This window comes from Pleurodeles waltl, chromosome 5, assembly GCF_031143425.1.
Source record: "Pleurodeles waltl isolate 20211129_DDA chromosome 5, aPleWal1.hap1.20221129, whole genome shotgun sequence".
Taxonomy (NCBI): Eukaryota; Metazoa; Chordata; class Amphibia; order Caudata; family Salamandridae; genus Pleurodeles; species Pleurodeles waltl.
The window spans coordinates 426,052,850-426,075,286 of record NC_090444.1 but is presented as its reverse complement, the minus strand read 5'-3'; the positions used below and the strand labels follow the sequence as shown (position 1 = coordinate 426,075,286).

At 43.3% G+C, this 22,437-nt stretch overlaps 1 protein-coding gene across 1 annotated transcript in view; it reads left to right on the top strand.

Moving 5' to 3' along the window:
• Nucleotides 1–22,437, top strand: part of CIMIP6 (ciliary microtubule inner protein 6) — a 179,133-nt gene that overhangs the window by 89,413 nt on the left and 67,283 nt on the right. The window lies entirely within an intron of this gene.

The window sequence follows — 22,437 nt, the reverse complement described above, 5'->3', positions numbered from 1 at the left end:
CCGTTCAGTGGGTTTTGAGAAACTTAGGGAAATCCAAATTTGTATATCTCTGGCTGCTGCAACTTTACGATTATTTTGCGAAAATGTGCAATGCGCGTACAAAAAGAAACACTCTGGCTGACCGCAACATGAGTAGAAAGTTTTGGCCGCCATTAGATATATATATATATATATATATATATATATATATATATATATATATATATATATATATATATAATATAACACAATTCTTAAAAATATATATTTGACAGTATATGATTTTTTTCTTTGATTTACATTTTCTGCTATGAAAAGCACAATACATACACACACATATATATATATATATTTGTTTACATGAAACATATAAATATTAACAATTCAAATCCAAAACATTATACAAATTACTAAACAAATAAAAAATAAGACATTTACAGAACAATTAAAAACAGTTAGAAACAAATACAAGTATAAACAAGTACTATAACATTAAAATTATAAACAAATATTAAAAATAAATATTTTTAAACACTATTAGAAAATGTATTTAAGTCTGGGAATAATACTTACACTATTCCCACTCCAGTCTGTGAAACAGCAAGGAAAGCATTGGGGTTCGGCGGGTAAGATTTGCTGTTCCCTCTCCACTCTATGCAACAGTTGGGAAAGCATGGGACATCGGAGGGGATATAATTACTATTCCCACTGCAGTCTGTGCTACAGTAAGAAGAGTGTTGGACTTTGGAATGGTAACATTTACTATTCCCACTCCATTCTGTGCAACAGTAGGGAAAGCGTTAGACTTCAGAGGAGTTAAATTTACTAGTCCCACTTCAGTCTGTGCAACAGTAGAGAAAGTGTTAGAATTCAGAGGGGCAAAATGTACTATTCCCAAACCAGTCAGCGCAGCAGTAGAGAAAGTGCTGAACTTCGGAGGAGTTAAAATTAATATTTCTACTCCAGTGTAAGCAACAGTAGGGAAAGCGTTGGACTTCGGAGGAGTAAAATGTACTGTTCCCACTTCAGTCATAGCAGCAGTAAGGAAAGAGTTAGACTCCAGAGGAGTGATAATTACCATTCACACTCCAATCCGAGCAACAGTAGGTAAACTGTCTCAATTCAAACACATTACATATTTGCACAAACATAAAATATATATAAAAATAATCAATTTACAAAGTTAATAAACAATGTAATACTTATTTTTCAATTTTAAAAATAATGGTAATTACCTAATTAACTTGTCACCTATAAGCCTAACAACCATAACTAAAATAAATAAGTATAACACAAATTACATAATCGATAATCAATTAATTAACTCATTAACAATTATTAATTTAGTGTTAATTAATAATTACTTAACTTCCCACCCAACAACCCTACAAACCCAGAGGCCACAACTAACTTATAACAAATATATAATTGTTACACAATTAACATAGGTATTAATCAATTAAATATTCATTTATACGATAAAACCAAATTATAAAATATTTCTTATCTTCCCACCCTATACCCCTACATATCTAGCAACCCGCAACTAAAATGAATAATTTAGTACTACATAATTTAAATAATAATCACTCCAATATTTAATAATAATAAATCATGTATTAGTTAATAATAATTACTTAATTAACTTCTCATCCTATCCCCTACAAACCCAGCAGCCCGCACCTAAAATGTAACTAAAATGAACGAATATTACATAATTAATAATCAATTAAATGATGAATAATAAATTAAAATGTAGTTGTTAATTAATTAACTTCCTACCCTATACCCCTACAGACATAGCATCAGACATTTAAAATATAAATCAGTAAATTAGTTTTATGTAATATACATACAGTGATGTGGAATTCCTCTTGCTTGATACCTGGGACATATTGTTTGGGGTCAAGGGCAACAAGTTTTCATGTTTATTTTGTCCTTGGAACAAGTAGGCCCAACCCCCTGCAGCACAAGCCCTTTGGCTGCTAGTTTACAGAGAAGGGAACTGTCTGTAGTTGAGGTAATATGGATGTCCATATGTTAATGCTGTTCAAACTTGTATTTAGGGTCCATGAATGAAAAGTCTTCATTATTAGGGTGAGCGCTGTATATAAACGTTTTAAGGTCACACTGCACTTCTGACAGTGGTTCCAGTAAAAAAAAAGTATACACATGTTTGAAAGGTTTAACAAAATGAGCTTAAGTATAATGCTCCCAGAATGCTCCCTGATTAGAAGCAAATGTTTGCAGAAGCTTGTAAGAAAGAGTGATGATTCTTTGCTTTAAAAACAATGTTCAGAAAAAAATACAAGTAGGGAAAAAAGTTTTGCTGCTATGAAATTTTAGGTGCTATTTCTTTGAAGCATCATTTAGTAAAATGTGTTGATGCATGCTACTATTTCCAAAAAATATTCCTAATGGAGAATCAATGTAACCATTTTCAACAAGATTATGGGAAGCATGAAAATAAACAAGCACTGGCAAAGCCAACCGATCCAACATTTTTTGTGAGTCATTTGGTTTCGTCAATGCGTGTCTTGTTTTGACATGGCTTTTGTAACAATTTCTTACAATGGTGAGGGCCTGGCAGCTCCCACAACAATAAACACTGGCAAAAAGAAAAATATGTTTTTGGTTTCAAAAAGCACACATTGCCACCAGTGGTGTAACAGAGGCCTGCAGCCCCTCCAATGGGGCCTCCTCAGCACAGCACATGCCCTGAGTGAGTCTGGAGAAGGGGCCCCTCCATGTCCTTTGTAGCGAGGCCCCCTCCAGTTTCATTAAGCCACTGATTGCCACAGTAGTTCCTAGCACTGAACAAAACTACTTTGTGTGCCAATATGCTCCTTGTAGAAGAGCAGAATGAGATCACCCACTGTAAAGCAGGCGGATAGATAGAGCGAGAAGTAGAACTTTAATAAAAACAAAATGTCTTTAACACCAGACCTAATTAGTGACCCAGTTCTTAAAGAAAGTCACAAAAGTGCACCCATGGTATATGTCTTTGAATTAGTGGCTTTCATGAATTTACAAGAACTTACAGAAGTAGACCAGGAAATCGTACTCCTAGAAAATGTTTGTGAACTGTATTTTAGCACGAGCAAATATGCATGTGTAGATTTGCTCGTGTGAAAATCTATTGAGCGTTTACAAGTTCACTTTCCCTCCAACCACTTTTTTCCCAACCCTGGAAGAACTTATACTTCTGCCACTGTCAGGAGTAAATTTCCAAACTTTCTCATTATGGAAAAAGATTAGAGAAGAGCTTGTTAAAATCCTTAAAACTTGCAAGTTAGTAGGTTTGCAGACTCAAAGGCATTCCAGCCCTGCTTACTGCTTCCTCCAGCCCCAGTAAGTAGATCTGCAGAAAGGCAGCAAATTAAGGAAATTGCTATGGTAGGATTGATATTGCAAGTATTCAAGCCCTACTATAGTAGTAGCCCTGGCATAATCAGAGAGGCTATTATCAGAGCTCTTGCATAATAATATTCCTGCTATAATTTGTCACCGCACTACATGGCACCAAAGGGACAAGTAGATTTTTTTTACAGGACAAGTAGATTTAAGAAGCAACCTGTCCCATGGACAAGTAGATACTTTATTAAATTCCACACCCCTGTACATAATTAATTTCTGATGGCTACAACTACCTGTGGATTCCTCACCTTATGAATTCTCCCAGTGCACCAGCATTTGATGGAAAATCTTCTTCCCAGCTCTCCACATCGACCAGGACGTCACAATTGCACGGCTCCTACGCGACTCCGTCTGATGTCACTGTGACAATAAGAGGTCCTCGCCAGCGTGCTGACGTCAGTTTCACCCATTTTTTACGTGCCTTTGAGGCGAACAGGTGAAAACCGACCTCAAAATAGCTCAAATGAATACACACATAAAACCATATTGATGTAACACAATTAGAACAATCATTTATATAAAAAATTATCAAAACATATATACACTTGTAACACAGAAGTCTTGGTATGACCAGACAGGCAACGGGGAGGCGGGTGAGACTGTGAGGAATCCACAGATAGCTAGTGTATACACCAGAAAAAGCGTTACCGAAGGTAAGTAACTTGTTCTTCTGATAGATACAACCACCTGTGGATTCGTCACCTTATGAATAGAGTCCCAAGCAGTACTACACTCGGAGATGGGAGCCTGACCGGTCACACCAAGAAATCCTGCAACACAGAACGTGCAAAATGGCTGTCCCTCTTAACTTCCAGGTCCAAGCAATAATGTTTCGCGAAAGTGTGGAGGGACGCCCAAGTTGCTGCCTTGCAAATATCCACCACCGGATTCCCTCTAGCCAGGGCCAAAGTGCCAGACTTAGCCCTTGTCGAATGGGCTCTAATACCCTCAGGAGGAACCTTCTTTGCCAACGAGTAACAGATCTTAATGCAAAGAATGACCCAACTGGACATAGTGCCCTTCCTCTTTCCTACATATCCAACAAAGAGCTGGTCCTCCAAACAAAAGTCCTTTGTCCTCTCAATATAAAAACTGAGAGCCCTTCTGGGGTCCAAACGATGGAATCTCTCTTCCTCCTTTGAAGGATGAGAAGGAGGGTAGAAAGATGGAAGGGTAATGGACTGCCACATGTGGAAAGGAGTAACAACTTTAGGGAGAAAAGCCGCCCAGGTTTTCAGCACCACTTTGTCAGCAAAGAATGAAGTAAAGGGAGGTTTAATACTAAGGGCCTGAAGCTCACCCACACGCCTAGCAGATGTAATAGCTATCAGGAAAACCGTCTTAAAATCTTAATGGACAAGAATGCATGGGTACGAACGGCGAGTGGGAGGAAATTTATTTGTCAAACCTTTTAGGAACCTAATAACAATAGGTGATTTAAACAAGGAGGGTTTATCCAGAAGGCAAAGAAAGGCTGACAGTGCTGACAAATAGCCTTTAACAGTCGCAACTGCACAACCCTTCTGTGCTAAAGTTAACGCAAACAAAAGAACATCAGACAGACAGGCTCTCAAGGGATCAATTTGTTTCTCTCCACACTAAGCCACTAATTTTGCCCACCTGCCAGCATAAACAGTCTTAGTGGAGTGTCGCCTGGCCGATAAAATAACATCCACTACCTCTGGTGGGAGAGAGAAAGAACTCAGATTGCCCCATTCAATCTCCAGGCATGAAGGTGCAGGCTCTGAAGGTGGGGGTGTAGAACCTGCCCCTGCGACTGTGAGAGGAGATCTGCCCTGAGAGGGAGACAGAGTGGAGGGCACAGTGAGAGCTGGAGAAGGTCTGTGTACCACACCCTTCTCGGCCAGTCCGTAGCTATTAAATGACTTGAGCCCGATCTTGGCGAATCTTCCTCAGAACCCGAGGAATCAAGGGTATTGTCAGAATACTTCAATTCGATTTCCTCAAAAGCAGAAGATAACTCCTCAGTCCCGACCCGAGCTACTCACAACGAATATTAATCCTTCGTGCTGAGTACCCCGGAGGGGGAAAGGGGAATGGGATGGTAGAGAGACTGCCACAGAGATGATGAATGCCAGTACTCAATCTGCCTCTTCACATCTAAGATTGGATACAGCACCTGCAAGAGTCACAGTCGCAATTACTAGGGACATACAACATCAGTTTTTCACTTTCTACTCTCAACACTTAATTCTCTTTAATTCTATTATTTCTTCACTCACCCTGAGTTCTCTGTAGCCTTGCTTCTCTCTATAAATGATAGCTCTTCATAAAAAAATGCTTATTACTGATTCTGGAAGAACTTCTCAACCTTTGTTAGAGATTGGTTTTATGTTGCTATATATATATATATATAGTTGGTGATAATGCGTTCTTCAAATCAGCTGATGTTATTTAATTTCTCCTGTCTTATTGTGACTTCTGTCAATACTTGTATTTGTAAATGCTTGTTTATTAAAGTTCGTTTCTCCTTTCTTACTTCGACATTTGTTGATAACTTGTATTTGTAAATGCTTGTTTATTACAGTTAGTTTCTCCTTCCTTACTTCGACATCTGTCGATAACTTGTAGTTGTAAATGATTGTTTATTTAAGTTCGTTTCTCTTTTAAACTCTATTTTGGTTTATTACCATTGAATTTGTAAATGCTTATTTGTTAACAGTTCGTTTCTCCTTTAAACTTGGCCTTTGTTTATAACCTTGACATTTGTAGATACTTGCTCTTTTAAAGTTCGTTTTTTTCTTTGACTTTAATATCTTAAACAAGAACCTTGTAAACATAAGGTTAATTCATACATTAACTCTGTAGCCTTGCCGACTTCCACGGGAATGGTCTACTATCAAACTCTTCGAATAAACCTTGACAATATTTATCAGTTTTCTGTAATATAATCTTCAAATTTAATTTGACCTCACAGGAGTTTCTGTTCTGAAGCGCGCTCTCTCTCCACACAGCTGATTCCTGTCAGACCTCAGTTGAAATGCAAGGCTTCCAGCTGGAGAGCTCGTAACCTAGCAACCAACCGATTGTAAGACTAGAACTGTAACTAACCTTCAGGACTCACAGCGGCCATCTTGGATCTTCTCTTCTTGATTCTTCCTTTGAAATAAGCGCAAGATTACTCTGCAAACCTTCTTCCAGTTTGGGCTTTGCTGTCTCCACTGAGGATATCTCTTTGCTTTTCTCATGCACTTCTTTGATTTGACTTGGCAAGTTTGTGTGGTCATGACAGGTATGGGGGGAAACGCGTAAAGCAACTGGTCGCTCCAAGACATCTGAAACGTGTCCCCAAAGCTCCTTGCACCAGATACTGGAGGCTGCAGAAAGACAGGCAGTGCGCGTTCTCCCGAGTGGCAAACAGATCTATCCGCGGAGAACCTCACATCCAAAAGATGTGACGAACCAGATCCAGATGGAGAAGCCACTCGTGATCGGACAAGAAATGCCGACTGAGACTGTCCGTAGGTACGTTGAGTACTCCGGCCAGATGATTTGCTACCAAGCGAATCCGATGGTCCTGAACCCAGGAGCAGAGCCGCAGAGCCTCTCTGCAGAGAAGGTACGACCCCACTCCTCCCTGCTTGTTTATATACGACATCGCAATAGTGTTGTCCATCAAGACTTGAACTGACTGACCGCGAAGGGATGGGAGGAAGGCCTTGAGAGCCAGACGTATCGCCCGCAACAGATTGATATGAAAAGTCAGTTCTACTGGAGAGCAAAGACCTTTGATCTCCAGGTCCCCCAGATGAGGTCCCCACCCTAAAGTGGAAGCATCCGTTATGACCGTGGCCACCAGAGGAGGCAGTGAAAATGGCCTTCCTTGGGAGAGGTTGCCGTCCACACCCCACCATCGTAGATCCGCTGCAACGTCTCTGGAGATCGATATCGACTCCTCGAGATCCCCTTTGTGCTGAAACCACTGCTTGCGGAGGCACCATTGGAGAGCCTTCATGTGTCAACGTGCATGAGTGACCAACAGAATGCAAGAAGCGAGCAGACCGAGCAGGCGGAAGTAAGACCAAACGGAAGGACCGCAAACTGGTAGTGTTGCGACGCAAATCCTGTTTTGCATTGGGAAGTTGCCTCACGTAAGGTAGTTCTGTCCGCTACTTGTGCTCCTTTGCGTCAAGGGGGCATTCCATGGGTGGTACATATGTGTACTCACGTAACCACCGTTGGGTTTTAATGCAAAGTCCTCACTAGAAAAAAAGTTAGAGAGGGCTTTGAGGTACAAATGTTTACTTCCTTGAGGCAGGCATAAGGTTTGAGAAAAAAGTTTCAAACTTTGCTTGCGCGCTACACCGTGCAGCACACATACACAGTGGGAAAAGGATTGAAGCGTTGTTTTTGTACTGGAGGGGTAACCTTCCAGAACAAAACCTGTGCTTGACAGAGCGTTGCACTCTTGCATTGCAGTGCATTGGGGAATAAAAGGACCACTCCCTTTCTTTATAGATAGGGCAGTTTTTTGGGGCTTTCAGATTGACACAGCGCAGTGCAGCAAATATATATATACATACCTGACACTGTAGTTATGCGTCAGAGGAAGAGCTTTTTTGTTTTTCTATGAACTTTGCTACCATTTGAGGAATAAAAACAACATTTTCCCAAAAAAGTTCTTCCACCACAGCTCCTTCCTCAGAAATTTTGGGATGATTGGTCAAGCCGGGGCAATAAATAGAGGAGTTCCAAAACACTTTTTGTCTACGCAGTTTCCATAGGGAAAATTGAACAGCGATACAGAGGAAACAGCTGAACAGAATTACACTAAATATTACAGAAAGCTTGATATTAACCCAGAAAGCGTGCTTTTTGTTATTTGGTGTAAATATGTTCGGCCATTTCATGAAATTAAGCTTAAAAACATAGAGCTATCTCAATGGTTGATGCACACTGCAAATGAAAGAAAAATTTAACCTTTCTGATTTGTGACAAGGGCTTTTTTCTTCAGTCAGTTCCTTGAACATGACAATGTCATTGGTCGGCCGCTACATGAAAGAAAATGATGCAGTTGTCATTACAGGACATGGGGTCTTGGTCCCCATGACCTAGAATGTAAAGTAAGAGTACTAAGGCCGGCCTCAAAAAAACTTTTTGCCCACTCACTATGGCCAATCAGGTTGTATCAGGGCTATCTATTTTTAGGGCCTACTGGTTTTTCCGGAGGGGAGGCTGGAGCGGGCAAAGAATGGGTTTTCGGTTCATTCAGAAAACAAATGGGCAAAAAAAATGCATTTAAATCTTGTTTTTATTTTGTCACATTTGCTGTACATTCAAGGACAGAGGTAACATGTCAACTTATTTCTTCTTACAAATTGCTGCTGGAGATTGGTGTTTACTTTTTTTTCTGACTGCAAAGTTAGATGATTTTTTTTAAATGAGCTGTCTGATAAGGCAGTGTGAAATGAAAGGCCATATGATGTCAGCTGTCCTTTCTAACACATAATATTTAAACAGCTTGTAAATGAACTGTACAAATACTTAAAAAATAGCAGTTAGGAAAGAACGTTTTTGGTAATTCTAATGTGTGGTAGAAACAAAGATTTGGATACGATCAAAACAAATCAGAATACTTTACTTGGTGATGTGCAATGACAAATATTTGCTGAAACCCAATTCCTACATATTATGGTTTGTACGCTATACAGTTTGATCAGTAAAACTGCATGTCATTGGGAATGTTTATGGTCATTTCAGTGTAGAATGCGCTTTCTGTAAATTACAGTACGTATTCACTTCATGCTTTAGTAATGTATTTATTAAAAATAAGAGTTTTCAAACATGAACTGAGAAACCTTCCTCCCCCTGCCCTGATGGCAATGTTGCTGGTGAATAAAGGGACAAGTCAGGGGTCATGCGTAACCTGTCTGTGGGATAGTTTTTTTATTATACATAGAGCTAAGGTTTCGTCTATTAAATCGAACAAATCATTATTTGAATGCCAGACATGCTGAACTCACATATTTAAAGGTGTTTCATATGTCATAATGAAGAAAAAGGTGACTGTGAAGTCAAATATTTGCCAATGATCACAAAACTTGAGACCAGCTTGTGGGTCACGCATATTACAGTTAGGTCAAGTAGATTATTCAAGCCACAAGACCTGCAGGTCTGGTAAAATTTCCTGCATGGGAAAGGGTAGCATATCCTGATCCTTTGGCCCTTATGGAGTAGCGGAGGGCCAAAGTAAAGAAAAACATTTTCGGCCTGCTGGTGACAGCTTCCTTGAGACTCCTGTGGGACCCAACGCAGCCCCTCATGTTGTCCCACTGGATTCTTCGCCTGAGCCAGTGCGGACTTCTCTATGCTGCTGTAGAAGTCCCACAGGACAGAAACAGGGCCTTGCTGCTGCCAACCCCATGCTGCACACCGCCAGCAGCCATGTGTGGCAGGGGATTGGCTGCTCCATAGAGGGTTGGTGGGTTTGGCGCACGGTCCTACTGCCAACCTCCTGTTGGGCACTGCCTTTGGCTGCGTACTGCAGGTGGTTGGCCTCAGATGTGTCATAATATGACTTTACGTTATGTTTAAAAAAAGTACAAATTCATAGGAAAAAACTAAGATTAAAGTGGAGTTATACATAGGTCCTTTAATAAGAAAAAATCTTCAGTTTGGAACCAAAAAAACACTTGAACTCACCAGTTGTATATAACAGGCATAAGTATAACTTGCACAGATGTCATGCACTGTGTAAGACTGCACATATTACATCACTGATGGCATCTCATATCTACAACTGAGCAGGTTATACTTACGTTGGTTGCGTATAACTGGTGAATTTTGTTTTTAAAAACGTATGTTTTTACAATTTTACGTATAACTCCACTTTAACCTTTAGTTTTTGTATGTGTGTGTATAGATAGATAGATAGATAGATAGATAGATAGATAGATAGATAGATAGATTACCTAGTGGTGGTAGTTATAGTTAGGTCAGCTTTTCCATAGAAAGAGTGTTTTTTTGGTTTGCTAATAATTTTGGCCCCGTTTGATGAATCTTCACATAACTTTCCAAAAAATGTTCATCCACCTGAGCTCCTTCCTGGAAAGTTTTGGGGTGATCCGTCAACCGGGGGGTTGAGAACAAACTGGGTCCCAAAACGCAAAATCACAATGCATTTTCCATAAAAGTATTTAAGACGGGCTACATCTAAAAATATTGAATGAAGTTGCACCAAATTTGGCAGGAAGCTAAGCTTGGTCCACAGATAGTGGTTTTGGGGATTTGGCGTTAATCCATTCTGTAGTTTTTGAGAAATAAAGGTTGAAAAATAATTGTATATCTGAACAGTTGGGTCTGCGAGAGGAGCTGCAATTTAAAAATAGAGTGTTCTGGTAGGCCCTGGGAGCTTTTTTTCTGTGGGGCCATCTCACCCTTTCGGGAGTCTGACTCCCGCGGGAATGAGCGCTCTGATTGGATGCCAACACCATGAGAAGAATGTTGCTGGCAGCCACTACAGGACATGGAGACTTAGGGGCTGATTACGAGTTTGGCAGTCGGAAAAACCCAACTGCCAGACTCCCGATGAGGAGACTGCTGCGGTGCTTGCTTTTTACCCAACTGCCCCATTATGAGTTTTCCACTGGTCTGACCGGAAACCTTATCAGCCCAGTGGAAAACGTGTAGCGCCATTGGACTTGGTTCTAGATCAAGCCGAGTCCAATGCCATCGCACAGGGGGCCCCCCCTAGCTCTCTCGAAATTAGCACTGTCTACTAAACAGACAGTGTGCATTCCAACGGTGCTGGGAGTGGGGTCCATGCACTTACCGCAAAAATGTCATGGCAGTGCAGGGGCCCCCCTGTGGCCCACTGCACTTGTTCTCCACCAGCCTTTTCATGGTGGAGCTTGAAAAGGCTGACAGAGAACATGGTTGTAATCAGCATTGCGGCATCGACTTCAGCGCTGCTGTGGCTGATTACAATCACGACTGCCTTCATCCTGTCGGGATCAAACATCCTGGCTGAGATGGCGGTCTTTTGGCAGTCTGACCGCAAGGGTCATATTGTGGCAGTCAGACCGCACAGCCGAAGCGGACCAACCTCGACCGCAAGTCTGGCGGTCTTCAGACTGTCAGACTCGTAATAAGGCCCTTAGTCCCCTGTTCTGAAATAAATAAAAAAATAGTATGAGGGCTCAGGCCCTGACCCCCTAGGTCCCATGGGGGGAACCCAAAGGGACCTCACCCGGGCCAAAAAAAATTGAGATTGAAAAAAAAATTGCCAGCGGGCTGCATCCAATAATTATAAGCCCCGGGGTTCCCACGGCTGGTTACAACATTTGTTTACGTGGGGGGAGGGAGCCTCACAGACCCCCAACCCAAGCCTTGAGAGGCCCAGGAAAGTTCACCCCCAGGGCCAAAGATACTTCATATAAGAGGGCTGTGGGTGGCTGTGTGGCCCCTCCCTGAGCTGTTAAAGGCCCCAGGGATTCCACCACATTAAGGAAGTGGTCTTTGGGGCCCAAATCGGCCTGAGGAGGGGACCCGTGTGTGCCCTTTCCCCTAAAAATCAAGCCAGGCACCGGGCAATGGGTCCCTGGGGGTGATATTGGCCAGGGGAGGGGCCAATTTCAGTCACCTCCTAGAAATCACAGTGTGCTCTGGAGACGAGGTTCCCAAGGCTGGTAATGGCTCAGGGAGGGGGGCTGCGCTGCCACTCCCCTTAAAAAATACACAGCCCTGGTGGAATGGGGTTCCCAGGACCTAAAGAGGCTCTGAGGAGGGGTCGACGTGGCCACATCCCCTTTTTTAGCATGTGCAGCCCTAGTGAATATGGTCCTAAGGCCTAGAGAGGATCAGGGAGTGGGGCTGAGTGACCCCTCTCCCCTTTATTTAAATAAGTGGCCCTGGAGATGGTGTCCTAAAGGCTGATAACAGCTCGGGGAGGGGGGCCATGTGCCCCACTTCCTTTTCATTTTTGGAAATGGCCCTGTGGAATGGGGCCCCCAGGGCCTGCAAGGCTCAAGGAGCAGGGCCGCACTGGGCCATATAGCTAACTATAACTTCTGCTCCCGTCATGCACTGCTTATGACCTCACAAATTAGATCGCTCATGATATGTTTTAAATAACATCATTGATGACATCTCATATTACTTCTACCATCAGGGCAGAATCTTCTCTCTGGACCTTATCTTAGGAGATATGTTCATGGGAAGAGGGGTATCTCTTAGCTCACAATGCAGTTTTCCCTTGGAAGTGAGAATGGACAAACAGACAAGTCTGTCATTCCCAGCATCATCCACGTTTTCCCTGCACCCTTTGAATTTCAATCAGTCAATCAATCCTTTATTCAAGTGAAAATAACCATAAACCTTACACAATAAAAGTTTATTTATTTATTGTACAAAGAAATAAATAGCAGACTATAGTAAAATAATAACAGTGCCAGCCTGTTCCTCATCTCAAGAGCACGCAACTGAGATGGCATGGTTTGCTAAATAATTTTGGATTGGGACGCAGCCCCCAGTCATAACGAGTGGCTAAAATTAATTTAAGAATTATGTCAATCATGTTTTTGTATACTCAAGTGAGTTGCCCTACATGAGACAGGTATGCCCAGATGTGGGCCATGTGCACACTGTGCCACTTGAAACAAATTATACCTGGCTGATGAGCTCTGAAAAGAGCAAAACTGGCCCTATGTTGCTTATGTTCCGGTTCAGGGAGGACCTGGCCTGGCAGCTGGGGCTGGGCTTTTCCCATTGGAGCAAGGTCTAGACTTATTTGCATATGGCCGGGTCCAAACTGAGGTGAAATAGTGTGTAAAATAACAGTGGATTGAGATGCAGTCCGAGTGATTACCAGAGGCTGAGATTCATTCAAGCATTCCATCCGCAGTGATTCTTTCTGGGTAGCACGTAAAGTATACAAAAATGCAAATTGCATGTCAGTCTGGAAGAAGATATCAAAAGGAAAAAAAAACGAATTCTGTATGAACACCTGCCCCTTGGAATTTGTAAGGGAGCAGTGAAATATGCAAATTTCAAAGCATGTTAATACATAATGATCCCTTCATAGAGCTGAGGTTCCATATGCACAGTTGTCTTAAGCGTAATAAAAGATTTAACACTAGAATTCGAAAGTACTTTGAATTCTTCTTCAAGACTTCTAAACTAGTGAAAGATATTCTTACCCCAAATGTTGTCTTTACTTACAATTGCACCAGGAGTACAAAGAAGATCTGGTCTGCCCAAATAAAAACCTAAGGACCTCCCATTTAAAATTGAGCTGAAAATCCAGTGTCAGGTGAGCCTTAATAATCTGCCTATTAAATTTAGCACAAGGACTGGTCCACGTAGAAATCCAATAAAAAAGTGGTGAAAACTGAATTCTGTCTTCTAAATAAGGAAAACCAAGGTCATGCTGGTACAATAAATATGTGCAGCTCTAAAGTAAAGGTAATAACAGCAGACAAAAGCTTTCCTCCATGGTCTGACGATAACGTGAATCTTCATATTACCTGTCCTGCACCAGAACAGGCCTAAAGTACACTTACACTTGTGCACAGTAGGTATATGAAATAAAGATTTCCTGCCCAATCTAATTGTGAAATTAAACATACATGTCTGAGAATGAACACAAAAGATTCTCCTTGAGGAGAGATGATGAGACCAACAACCAGTATTTTCGAATCGCCACCCCCATAGGAAAAACCTAAACCTTAGTAAAAACATGATTATTAAAATTATTAATTGAGAAGATGCTAGACTTTGTAGACTTATGCCCCAGAGTCATGTTTGTTTACATAATTAGCATCTAAATCACATTCATACATGAAGGATATGAAACTGAAGTGTTGTTAATGAACCCATTTCTTCTCAGCCCCTGCTTGACCAATAAACCTGTAACCTTTCAGTTTGGAGCTGAGGTTGAAGAACATTTTGTTTGGAAGGTTTGGTGAAGATTTGTTAAACTGTGCCAAAGTTATTAGGAAAAGGAAAAATGTTTTTCCTATGGAAACACAATCCTAACTATAACTATCCAGTGGTAACCGAAACTTTAACTATAACTTGCACCCTCGCCATGCACTGCTACTTACAAAACACATTACATCACTTATGACATCTTCTATGGCATCATTGGTAATGAACATTTCCAGTAAAATTATTGATGAGAAAACTGTGCATGGTGAGGGCTTGAGATATAGTTACCTTAGAGCTTGAGATATAGTTACTTGAATTAACTTTAACAGCTGAATTTTTATGGTTTTGTGAGTGTAAATTCTGAACCTAAATCTACGTCCCTTTAACCTTTGTTTTTTAGTGAACAAATATGTATATATATATATATATATATATATATTATATGAACACACACACACAGAACAAATATGTATATATATATATATATTATATGAACACACACACACAAATATATATATATATATATATATATATATATATATATATATATATATATATATATATATATATGGTCATTTTATATAGTGAACTAAGCTTTTTGCACTTGCCTTATTACGAAGTTCAGCGCAGCTTAGTCTCGTTTAACTGCCTTCTCTAACTTTTTTGCATCTACATCAGATGGAGTGGCCACTTCTGAAATTATCACACCTTGCAATGATAATTATGAGTCTACCTTGTCTACGGAAAGAAACTCTTCAGACTTTTGTGGTGAATATTTCTGTCACAAACCTGCACATTGGCGGAGGCTCGGGGACAGGGCTGATTTGTGAGCCAACTACTCGGTCCACAGCCACTGAGGGACCAACAAGAGACAAGGAGCAGCGGCGTCAGAAGGCCGAGCTGACGGCAAGTGCACGTAGGCAGCGGCACACTACGTAAGGACATCAGCGACCCTGCAACTGGGGATACGAGGTCCCCCACCGTCCCTTGCAGCCAGTACGGTAGTGTGGGTCAGGTGGGTCGGGCTAGAGACTGAGGTCCCCGAACGCCTTCTCCGGCAGGTAGGATGAGCCAATCAAGGCACAAAGCCACATCCCCGTGGAGTGGATTCCCTGCAGTGTCCTGGCTCGGGGCAGCGAGCGCAACCCCGGGGGATTCAACAGGGAGTGAAGGCATGAAAGAAACAAGCATTGGCAAAGCCGAGAGGTCTCGGCAATACCAGTGCTATTGGCGGTGTCTAGGTCTTTTAGCCATGTGTTACGGAGTGGACTGGATGTATGTGGTGTGGAGTTGAAATATGTCTAGTATAAATTTGTGGCATGGTACGGAGTGGAATTATGTTGCATGGTGTGGTTTTACTTGGAGTGGCATTGTTTGGCGTGGAGTGGGATTTAGTGGAGTTGAATTATGTGGGATGATGTTGAATTATATTGTGTGGATTGCAATTATGTGGTGTGAAATTATGTGGGTTGGAGTGGAATTGTTTGTTGTGGAATTGTGTGGCATTGAGTGGAGTTATGTGCAGTGGAATTATGTGGCATGGTGTGCAGTGGATTTTTGTGGATAGTAATTATGTTAAGTGTAGTGGAATTATGTGTAGTGGTATTGTGTGTCGTGGAGTGGCATGTAGTGAGTGGTACTATGTGGCATGGTGTTGAATTATGTGGCACAATGTGAAATTCTGTGGTGTGCGCTGTATGTGACGTGAAGTGCAAATATGTCTTTTGTAGTGGAATTATGTGGTGTGGAATGGAATTGTGTGGAGTTTAATTCTGCAGTGTTGAGTGAAATTATATTGAGTGAAATTATGTGGCATGGTGTGGAGTGTATTTATGAGATGTGTTGCTTTTGTCGTGAAGTGGATTTATTTGGAGTGTAATTATGTGGTATGGAGTAGAGTGTGATTATGTTGTGTGTTGAGGAATTGTGTGGCATTGAATTGTGTGGAACTGTGTGGAATGGTGTGGAATTATGTGGAGTGTTGTAGCATGGTGTGGAGTTGAACTTTGTGGAGTGTAATTATGTGTTTTGGAGCTGAGTGGATATATGTGGGGTGTAATTATGTGGCATGAAGTGTCTCCCTTTACTATAGCAATGCCGACAGGAACCTACAACTCCTCCCTCTACTTTTGGGCTTACAATCAATGGTTCCACCCCTTTCAGATTTGAGGTAATACCTTCCATGATTTCCTTTTCCTTTACCAAAGGGTGATAACAGAGAGATCTTACCTTTAAATATTTTGTCTCTAATCCAGATGTGATTTCTGATGGCCATACATGCTTAGCATGACAAAAATGAGTAAGTGCTTTGCAGCAATTAGTGCAAGCAATTGTTCCCATCTGTGTACACACACAAGAAAAATCTTACTAGACAAAGATACTCAACTAAATATCTATAAGTGAAAGACTTTCATGTGAGTTCTCTAATTCTATTAAAAACACAACTTTTAACTGTGACAGGAGCGTGGCTGAGCGCTGAACAAAATAGCCGCATGCTAGAGCAGGTCCAGCAAACTACGATCAAACGCCCTTCACCCGAACAAAATCCGTGCTGAAATGGCATTGAGATATAAAGTGCTGGAGAGGATAACAGAACTACCATTGATACGGAAACTGAGCATTTAAAAATCTGTGAACCCGGCTGAAACAGGGGAGGCCCAGAGCTGCTTGTAGATCGCTGGGCTCGAGTGGCAGAGGTGCCACAGCTCACCGGAGCAGTAACGTGGGGAGGGCGGCCGGGTGACGGTGTTGCGTGGTGGCCTGTGGAGGCAGAGGGGATGGTTGGATGCAAGGGGTCCACTGGAGTATGGAGAGTGGTGTGCGCCAGCCCTCCCGGGAACATTGAAGAAGGCTGGGGCACAAAAATTGTCCAAAACGATTCAACTTGGAAATTGGGGGACCGGCGGTCTGTAGCAGGAGTTGCAGCGTCTGGTGCCCTGCACTGTCACGTCACTAGGCAGCGTTTCCCTCGCTACCCTCTCCCCCCCCCCCCCCCCCCCCCCAACTTGCACCGGACACGCAGCCGGGTGAATGGAAAATATGTAGAATATTCAGCTCACATTGTATTAACCAACGTGACAGCGGCAGTACAGCCAACGTACAGCCAACTGTCACCAACGTGACAGCTGGGTAACTGGGTTCGAGTCTTGGCGTCTGTGTCATCCTGTGATCGTGGGAAAATCACTTGATGTCCCTGTTCTCACAAAAAAAATCAGTGGCGGATGCCACTGGACAGAGGTGGCAGGGGAATAAAAAAAAAAAAAACACCTGCTCCAAATGGAGACCTTCATCTCCTCCTTCCTCGTACTGAAGCACACAGGCTCCCAGACTCCCCTCAGCCAATCACGACACTGCTGTCACCAGCACGACAGCAGCGTCGTGACTGGTGTGAGGGGCCTGCATCGTTGCTCACACAGGGAGTGGGACCCTGTGCACTTTCTGCTCCGGGCTGTGCAATACTGCTGGGAAGAGAAATGCAAAGTGCACATATCTGTTTGCCTGGCACAACACAGCCGGCCAAACAGACAGACAGACTTATGGTGCACTCACCATCCTCCTCCAGCCCCCTCTAGCCCAATCCCGCCCAAACCTGGGTCAGCTAAAAATAAAATGATAATAACGCTCCATTATTAGAATTTTAGTTTTCCTTCTGCTGCAAGCAGTGGGGGACGCTCCTCTGCCTTAGTGGAGGAGCTGCCGCTGAAACAAATGTGTCCTTGTGTAAAGTAACTGGCGCTCACGTGAAGCCCTGTAATAATATATTTGGGTGGTCGGCTATATAAAACTGTATTGCAAAAAAAAAAAAAAAGAGACAGAGAACGAATGAACCGAGAGCATGAGGACTGCATGCAGTGCTCTGAGGCAAAGGAAAAAAAGTAGTTACCAAAATAGAATATTTGAATGTTTACATGTACTTGGTCTATGCTGTGGGGGGAGGGTCAAACACAGGAAAGGCATGACAGTCATGTCATGGACAAATGGGGACAAAGGACTTGAGAGTGACGATGAGGCAAGCAAATTGAAAGTCTGTGGGCAGGCTGAAGCCCACAGACTGAACACTACACGTCTCTTCGAGACAGCACATGCGCTATTTAGCCGAGGCCTAAAAACAGGGGGTACAGGATGAGTGGAGAGGCCAGCTGGTGCATACATCTGGGCATCCCTGGGTCGCCCTACATTGTTTGCTAGAGAAACAAGGTTGACCAGACTCATCCCATTATCGGTTGGGGTATGGATTTAACAGAAATAATTTATCAACAATTTTTACCTCTTAGAAATCAGACAGGCGGTGCTGGACCTAGTGTCCCACTAGAAGGAGGAATACAAAAGAGAGACATGAAAAGTTAGGAAAGAAAGATACATGATGCGCAGTGCATGTACCAGGGCGATGCTTTGCTGGGCTATGGCAAAGGATTTAAGGAAAAAATGCGAACCTGGCCTTCCATCGAATGGCCAGGATGTTGCAGGATGTATGCATCAGAAAGTAGCTGCAATTCCTTTTGCACCGCAGCCAGTAAAGCCTGACAGGACAGGTACCAGCAATGGGGCAAGTTCAAAAGTAGCTGAGGGGCAGACCTGATAAAGAGGCAGCAGCAATCTGCTGGAAGTTTGACAAAGGTGGGGCGCATCCTGCAAGTTCAGGCATGTCTGCAGAAACTGTGGGAGGTGGAACACACGGCCAGTGACTGTCAGAAACGCAAGTAAACAAGCAATAAGAAGGATCCTGTAGAAGAAAAAGTACTGCCCGCTCACCCCCTCCTTGCTAACCCTGTCACAGGAAAGGAGGGCACCAAACCCAAGTGGAAGGGGGAAGGCTCGATGCTGCACCAACTCACAGCCATAATGCAGAGAACCCACACTGATTAATATCACCAGACTAAGACAGTTGCTCGGTGGGTGCCACAGGAAAGAGAACGTAATACTGATGGCATAGGGTTTCGAGGAAGGGTTTGCTATTTCCTATGTTGACCTGCAGAGGGGTGAATTTACTAAGAACCTTAAATCAGTAAGAGAGCATGAGGAAGTAGCAAGACAGAAGGTATAGAAGGAGCTGCCTTTAGGTCAGATTGCCAGTCCCTTGCAGAGCCCGCTGATTTCCCAACTTCATGGTCTCCTCACTGGAGATTTTTCCCACAAAATAACCAGGGCAGTTCAGGCTTGTACACCATCTGTCCCATCCAGAAAGCAATCATTCAACGACTTCATACACCAAGACCAGTGCTTTATTGTTTATGTGACATTTGATGTCACCATTGATCTGGTCAAGAGGGCAGGATGAGCAGCACTGACGACAAAGATGGAAATTGAATCCGCATCCAGGCTACTCCCAGTAGACCTGCAAAGCTTCCACTTACTGGGATTCTGGTCAGACTGGCAATATTATTTTGACAAGTGCCTGCCCAGGGGCTGCTCGATTTCATGCTCATATTTTGAAGCATTTATCGTGTTTATGGAGTGAATACTGCATGAAAGACACCTCGTGGGTGGGAAGCTCCACAACCTCAAAAACTTATTTTTCGTAAGCAAGCCAGAACCAGGACAGTGGCAAAAACTACTCAACCAGTTTGTAGAGTTGGTGTCAGTGCTAGGGGTGCCACTAGCCCACGACAAGACGGCAGGGCAGTCCACTAGGCGGACTTTCATCTGGATCAAGCTTGATTCAACAGGGGGCATGTGCAGGCTACCAGCAGACTAGGTAATGGACTTGAAGCTGACACAGGACAAGGTGGCAGCTAAAAAAAGTGATGCTGCATGAGTTACAACAACTACTCAGAAAGCTCACCTTTGCCCATAAGGTCATCCCAGCAAGCAAGGCATTTGCCATGCGTCTAGTTGGCCTAAAAAAAGACTTGCCTCAGAAACACCACCACATTCGCTTGTCAGTGAGTGTGAGGCAAGATCTTGAGCAGTGGCGAGTGTTCCTAACTGACTTTAATGGCACATTGATCTGAAGGGAGCCCTGGGTGACAGCTAAGCAGCTTGAGTTATTTAATGAAGCAGTAGGCAAGGAAGGATTTGGCACAGTATTGGGCATGGCTTGGTACTCAGCGAGGTCACCGGCTTGGTGGTGGTGAAGGGGCTCATGCAGAATATAACCCTACTGGAGCTCTTGCCGATTGTAGTGGCCTTCTTGGTGTGGAAAAAGAGGGTAGCCAATAAACAGATCACTTTGTGGTCTGACAGTCACATAGTGGTGTAATTTGTGAACAATGGCGCAGCAAATTGCCCCAAGGTCCAGGGCCTCCTGCCCCATCTCACAGCTGCCAGTTGAGTGCAAATGTGGCTATTAGGGCAAGGTATGTCTCAGAATGCAATAACAGTGGCTTATGCCCTCTCCCCGTTTCAGCTGTGCCGGTTTGGGCAGCTAGCCCCGGAAGCAGATCAGGAGATGATAGCGTTCCCTCCTACCCTTTGGGAACTGGTAGACCTGGACTAGGACAGCTGTTCGACTATGCATTGGCGCCCAAAACAATGAACAAGTATTGTACGTGCTTGGAAACCTTCATTAGAATTACTGGGCTGGGGGGAATTCACAGGTGAAGGTGCATTATCAGCGGTTGAGACAGTCATAGCCTCGGAATCTAATGATGGAAAGAGCAGGACCTGGGTTCAAGCACACCTGGCAGCAGTAGCCTTCTTTGCCAAACTCGCCACTGGGGTGGACCGGAAGAGAAGCTTCTACTGCAGGGCCGCTACGAAGGACTGGGATCACTTGCAACAGAGCCAAAAACACACAAGGCTTCGGCTTGCAACTGAGCCAAAAAGACACAAGGCTTCCCATAGATTTCAGTAGGCATGGGTGGCTACAGTGAATTCTGTACATGATTTGCAACAATGTTTTTGAGGCCACCTTCTTCCTGGTGACTTTCATTATAGCTATCTTTAGTGCTTATCGTGTGAGAAAAATAGTAGCCCCCGTGAGAGTGCGGCAGGTTTGCAAATCCTACACCTGGAATTGAGGGGCAACTTCATGGTGCTGATGAAAAGAAAGACCAACGAGGATGTAATGCCCTTCATATGACCTCGATATGCAGCTATGCCGTACATAAAGGTTTTGGTCCATGTGTTCATTCCCCACCACCTATATACTGCCGCCGCTCAGTTATTGTGGTCCACCCGACTGACTTTAGGATCCGAAGTACTGATTTTATACTTTTTGCGAAAGAAGTGTTGTAGGAAGCTGGCTCTGTATATACTTTATCAAAATGAGATATAGTGTGCACAGAGTCCAGGGGGTCTCCAAGAGGCTTGACAGAGGCAATAATAAATAACACTAATGCTCTATTTTTGGTAGTGTGGTCAAGCAGCTAGGCTTATCATAGGGCAGGGTTAAGCATTTGTTGTACACATACAAGCAATAGAAGAAACACACACTCAATGACTTAACTCCAGACCAATAGAATTTTTTTTATAGAAAATTATATTTTTGTTACTTTATTACTAGAACCACAAGACTCAGATCAGAAGTAAATACTGCTGCAGGTAAGTACGTAGCATAGACATCAATGTAACTTTGTTTCACTTTAGTCAAGTAAACAGTTTTTAAGAAAAGAGTGAATATCTTTTTTAAAAGCGGACACAGTGCATTTTCAGAACAGTTCCTGGGGGAAGAAAATAAAGTACAGTTTTAGAGGTAAGTACACGACTTACAGTTCCAGTCTTAGGGTTATAGGTAGTCCACTGTTCGGGGTTCAAGTCAACCCCAAACACCCACCACCAACAACACAGGGCCGGCCAGGTGCAGAGGTCAAAGTTGAACAATTTTAACGTGGGCTTCTATGGAGAGAGGGGGTACTTGGAATTTGGTCTGCCAGCAGGTAAGTACCCGTGGCTCGGAGGGGCAGACCAGGTCGGGATTAGAGGAGCACTGGAGTGGCCCCAAGTAGGCACCAATCCCACACCCTCAGTGGCACTGGGGTGGCCGGGTGCGGGGTGCAAACAGGGCGTAGGGCTTCCAATGAAACTCTATGAGGTTACTCAGGCGCTGCAGGCGAGGTCCGGGGAGGTGTCTCGGGTACACCACCGGTCGGACAGGGAAGAGGGCCGCCTGTTGATCGTCGCTGCACCGGATGTCGATTTCTCCTAGGCCTGGGGGCTGCGGGTGCAATGGGTCCTTTGGCGTTGGTTATCTTCGTCCAGGGCAGTCGTGGTCGG